Source organism: Nicotiana attenuata, chromosome 6 (genome assembly GCF_001879085.1).
Source record: "Nicotiana attenuata strain UT chromosome 6, NIATTr2, whole genome shotgun sequence".
In the NCBI taxonomy this organism is placed as follows: domain Eukaryota; kingdom Viridiplantae; phylum Streptophyta; class Magnoliopsida; order Solanales; family Solanaceae; genus Nicotiana; species Nicotiana attenuata.
Genome location: NC_031994.1, coordinates 41235454 through 41240963, shown reverse-complemented (window position 1 = coordinate 41240963; position 5510 = coordinate 41235454).

Here is a 5510-nt window from a genome sequence, read left to right as displayed (position 1 = left end):
TGCCGAAGGGCAAAAGCATAAGAGCTCAAACGCCAGCTTATATTAAAAGGCCATGCCGACCGAAGCAGGTAAGAGCCTACGGGCCAGCCCAATAAGCCCCAGGGCCATACTATGGATCTAAGGATTCCTTTCAAGCCAAAGACCAATTCATCCGGCTAACAACCGACAAATATCAAGGCAAAAAGAAATGCGTGAAAAACAAAAAATACGAGGTTTCCTTTTATACATGTATGCGAGGGAATACTCATTTACAAAGTTCTCTAAGAACACTACATACAAAATCAGAAAAGGAAAGGCTTAATCTACGCCCCCCTCAAGGACTACGGCCCGTCGGCCTGTTTCTCGCCATCCTCGACATCAGACAAAAGGGACATAGCGTCATGTTCATCCGCCTTTGCGTGTTTCACCTCTTCCGAGAGGTCAAAACCCCTAACATTGATCTCCTCGAGGGTTTCCCTTCGAGATTTGCACCATGTATACTCCAAGCTCCTGCTCCCGCGGTCGAGAACCCTTCTCAGCTCGAGCATCGGCAACATCCTTCAAATAGACCGCCACTTTCTTAGCAGCCTTAGTTTGGCTCATTACAGCTTTGGCCCGAGCATCTACAACTTCGGCTTCTATAAAGCTCAAACTCAAGCTCTGTAGTCATATCCGTTTGGACCAAACTGTTCTCGCGAGCTAAGCGGAGTCGAACCTCGAGGGCGGAAGCTTTAGCCAGAGCGCCTTTTTCCACTATAGTATGAGCGTCCGCCCGAGCCTTTAACTCATCGCACTGGCTTGGCCAACTTCACTCCTAAGGCGTTCCAGGTCTCCAGTCTTCTTCTGCAGCTAAAATAAATGAAACGTCAGCCTCAGGAATAGAAAAGGGAACATGCGCCCCATCTAGAGCGATAAGTACCTGTTCCTCGAGGTAGGTTTTGTAGTTCAGGCTTCGACTCACCTCGCACTGCAAGCGCGCCAAGTCGTCTTCTCTCTTATCGCAAAGAAGCCTGAGGGACTTCTCCCTATCCATGGCTTTTAGCAGCATGGCCTCACGACGAAGCAGCTCGGACTTGAGCTTGTCAAAAGCCTATGAAAGAGAAACTCGACAAGAGAGTAAAAATTGCAAGACTATAAAATCAACACGGACGACAAAAAACTCACCTCGGAATAGAGCCGCTGAGCTTCCTCGAAAGTTGAGCGCAAATCTACTAGTCTGGCTCCGTCTACCCCGGAAAAACCCCACCCGATGGGGGCATGACCGCTCAGCGTATGCGGCTCCTGGTTTCGAACATCCCTCGAAGTACCTTCGATGGGGGAAGACACATCCTCACCGAGCCCCCGGCAAGGACTCATCTTGCTGAAAGCACCGTCACCCTGTGAAAGCCCTTTTTGCTTATTATTATCGCTCTGTAGCCCGGAAGCTGGCGATCCTTCTCCCTCTCCAAGAGGGCACGGTCTCGCCCCGAAGGATTCCCTGATGCCTACGGTGATGGGGTTAGTATGCGTAAAAAGAAAGTGCCCTTAAAGGAGCAAATCACACAAGCGTACCGTGGTGTTTGGCCTCCCATCTGCCCTTAGACAAAACTCGCCACTTACACTCATTGTAAGTCGAGCGAGTCGCCAGCTTCCGAGCCCAGTCCGTCAGGTCGAGGACCTCGCGCGGCGTCCATGAAATTGCTATAGAAAGGGAAAGGAAGGCGCATTTACGGAACCTGTCTGTGCCACGAGCAAAACTATGAAGGCACAAGCATATCACTTATGTGTAAAATTCCACTCCTCAGGGAATGGCAGAAACTCCACGGGGATAATATCAACTGTCCGTACTTGGACGAATCGGCTCATCCACTCCCAATCTCCGTCTTCTTCATCATCAACAACGAAAGGTGTAGTGGATCGGCATCGTAAGGTTAGCAGACCTCAATGGTGAAAAGGCCTGTACAGCCTGATAAGATGACTGAGCATGAATTCAAGTCCTGCTTTCTCCGCAAAAGAACCTCATCATCAATACTATCCGCCAAAATGACGGGTGACTCTGCGCCAAGGTGACCCAGTATTTCCGATAGAAGTCAAGCACAACCCTATCAGGGGGGTCCTAGCGTGAAGGGGTATGTGTATACGTTCAAAAGCTCCTCGGCATGATCCATAATGCTCTCTCCCGAGGAAAGTACCCGCAGTACTACCTTTTCCCCCCATCCAGTCTTTCCTCACTGACTCATGGTGCCCCTCTCCTACTAAGGAAATAAACTTCGAAACATACTCCTTATGACTCCAAGCATTTTGGTTCAAAAAGCCTTCAAGGGCGGAACTCCCCTCTCTTCGCCGGATAACTACTCCGAATAGAAGAATAATCAAAAGGGCGAAGGCAACCCTATATATGGAAAAGCAGCGACTATCCGCCTGCCTCAAAGGCTGATTTAAAAAATACTGGCTAAAGCTTTTACCGCTTTGGGAAGATGTGCGGAGGGATTGCCTCGGTCATTTCGTAACCACGTCATACACTTGATGCTGCCATACGACGTTTTGGGGTAAGAGACCCCCACATTAACCAAGTCTCGAGATGGTACCCGATTTCGAGGGCCTCCGCCAAGAAGAAGAAAGGCTCTAAGGAGCCATCAATATCATTACAAGTCCCGAGATAGTACCCAATCTCGAGGACCTCCACCAAGAAGAAGACAGGCTCCAGGAAGCCAATGACATCACTACACGTCCCGAGATAGTACCCAATCTCGAGGACCTCCACCAAGAAGAGGATATGCTTCAAGGAGCCATTGACATCATCCCAAGCCTCGAGATGGCACCTGATCTCAAAAGAAGATAAGCTCTAAAAACCTACTCATATGGGCTTGGCCTCGAGGTACTATCTAAGCCCGGGTAGGCCCCCATCCGGGATGTATCTGCGACGCCTTAAGTCTATCTACACTGAGTTTAAAATAAGCTTCCAGGTAGCCCGAGCTTGAGCAAACCCCAGCTCGGGGACTGCTCCCAAAAGCCTAAAGGCTTTATTCTCAGAACTCCGAGCAAATCCCCCCGTCGAGGACTATCGCGGGATCAAAAGGGCTAAGTCTCATATTGAAAGTTCGAAGCCCTACTCTCCTTCAACTCGAAGTCGGGGATCCCGACGGCTCGGGTTTATCAATCCAATCCGGGCTGCGTCCAAGGAACGGGAGAGGGTTCTATGGGGAATCGTGTTAATCAATCAAAAGCCAGAAGAAACACTTTCACCCGGGCTTGATATTCGCACCGGTCGGTGGAATCATACATTCAGATTCTTCACAAATGCAGATAAAGGGAAATGAAGCATAAATCAAAAGCAAATCGAAGAAACACCTTTTTTATTAATAAACGACGATTACAAAGCCCACGAGGGGTCTTTACATGTGATTACAACAGCCAACAAGGGGTCCTTACACAGAAACAAAGAAGCAAAAAAGTATATACATAATAGAAGCCAAGAGTCTAATCTATTCTCGGGGGTGTATCCTCGGCGACAATATCTTCGAGAACCGTCTCCTCGGTGGCCTCGTCTCGATCTTCCAAAATGGCATCTTCAAGGGAGAAGACGAAGAAGAGGAAAGTGATGCGGAAGAAGCAAAAAAAGATGAAGGAAAAGTCGTAGCCCGCCAAATAGCAAAAGCTTTTACCAGGCCAAGGAAATCATGGCCTGGTAGAAGACTTGGCGAGCGCCGGCCTTACCTGCATGGCCACTTTGAGTCCACTTCTTGGGACATTGTGCCGTGCAAGTTAACGGCCGGTAGCACCACTTTACCCCACGAAAAGCAAAAGGGATGAAGTGCCACACCAAGCCGGAGTAGGGAGGTGAGCAGCGGTGTATAGTCCGAACACCCTCCTAAGCAGCGGTGTAGAGTCCAAACATCTTCCTAAGTCGGAAGAAATCGGCCCCCTTATCTCATTACCTCGAGTCAATGACGACAGCAGTAATAACAACTACAACGACAAGTAAGTGCAATCTCGCTCGGTAAGGGAAAGCCCTGAAAGAAGGCCATGGCATGGATGATGGGAACGCCGCCATGTAACCTTAAGGCCGCAGGCCTCAAACATGGGAGATACCAATGGATGAGGATGAAGAGAAGAAAGGAGTGGAAGGATATTGAGGACACTTGAATGAGGAAATGGTTCCAGGAGGCTTCCATTTATAGAGGGTGGCAGTGTAACCGACGACCCCATCAATCTCTTTGAAAGACGTATCAATGCATTTTTGGAAACTGAATAGATGGTGATATTATCACTTTGGAGAATAAGAATCGGCAGTACATTGAATAACACTGAAAAGATGAACCGACGGGATGCCTCAGTTATCAAAAGGCTTACGTCACAAGTATGACATCCTCATAGAAAGTTCAAAGAGATGGATATCAAAGTCATTTCTTATTATTCCACTCTAAGAAACGCGAGGACTATCTGTATGCAATAAAATCGGAGGGTCCAATTTTCGGCCATTATGACACTTCGTAAGCAAGCTTTCTAAAGGCTCGAGACTACGGTCGAGATTTACACCCGAGGGGCTATCGATGTCCAACCTCGAGACAGTTCAAGTAGACAGTTACGATAGAAAAGTGGGAAGTTCCCTAGGCGCACGACTAGAGCTGACAAAGTCTAGTAGGCTAGCTCTGACCCGTATCAGGTCATTAAATGCCTGTACCAGCCCCATATCTTTGTAATTAATGCATTTGTATTATGTTGGGATTTCCCCTCATATATAAAGGGGATCCTTGTCATTTTGTAGAGATCTGATACTCAATATTCAATACAAGAATATCCTCTCTGCTCTCTAACATAACATATTCTCTTGAACTCATTACTTCCATTTATTGCTTATATTCATTGTGTTCTATTTATTGTTCTTCATTTATTGCTTATTATTGGCCATAAAGAGCCGTCATTGAATATACTATAATTGTTAGTCCCTCCATCGACTGCCCACAGCAGGGTATCGGACTCGACCTCGAGGCCCTGTATAAGCAAGCTCGAGGCCCCGCTTGTCAGCCTATTGGTTTGGTTATCACCTCATTTTTCAAGCTCTTATCTCATTTCCTAATCTCTTACTTAACATATATTGCCTAAACAACTAGCATAAAAATAGATCACGTATTTTTAGAACCACAAAATCAAATCTAATTGTAATTACCATTTTCACAGTAAAAAAGTAGTCAGTCATAAATAAAATAAATCTAGCTTTACCTGGTGTCGTTGGTAGGGGTCCGACGATGTCCATCCCCCACTTCGTGAACAGTCACGGCGACAAGACCAAATGTAGTTGTTCCCCGGGTTGGTGAATCATTGGGGATAATCTTTGGCATTTGTCGCATTCACGGACGAATTCTTTGGTGTCTTTTTCCATGCTGTCCCAATAGGAGCCTGCTCTGATCACCTTTCAGACTAAGGAATCGGCGCCGGAGTGGTTTCTGCAGGTGCCCTCGTGGATTTCTCGGAGCATAAAATCTGTGTCCCCCGGCCCCAGACACACTGCTAGGGCCCATCAAAGGTTTTTCTGTACAGAGTTCTGTTTT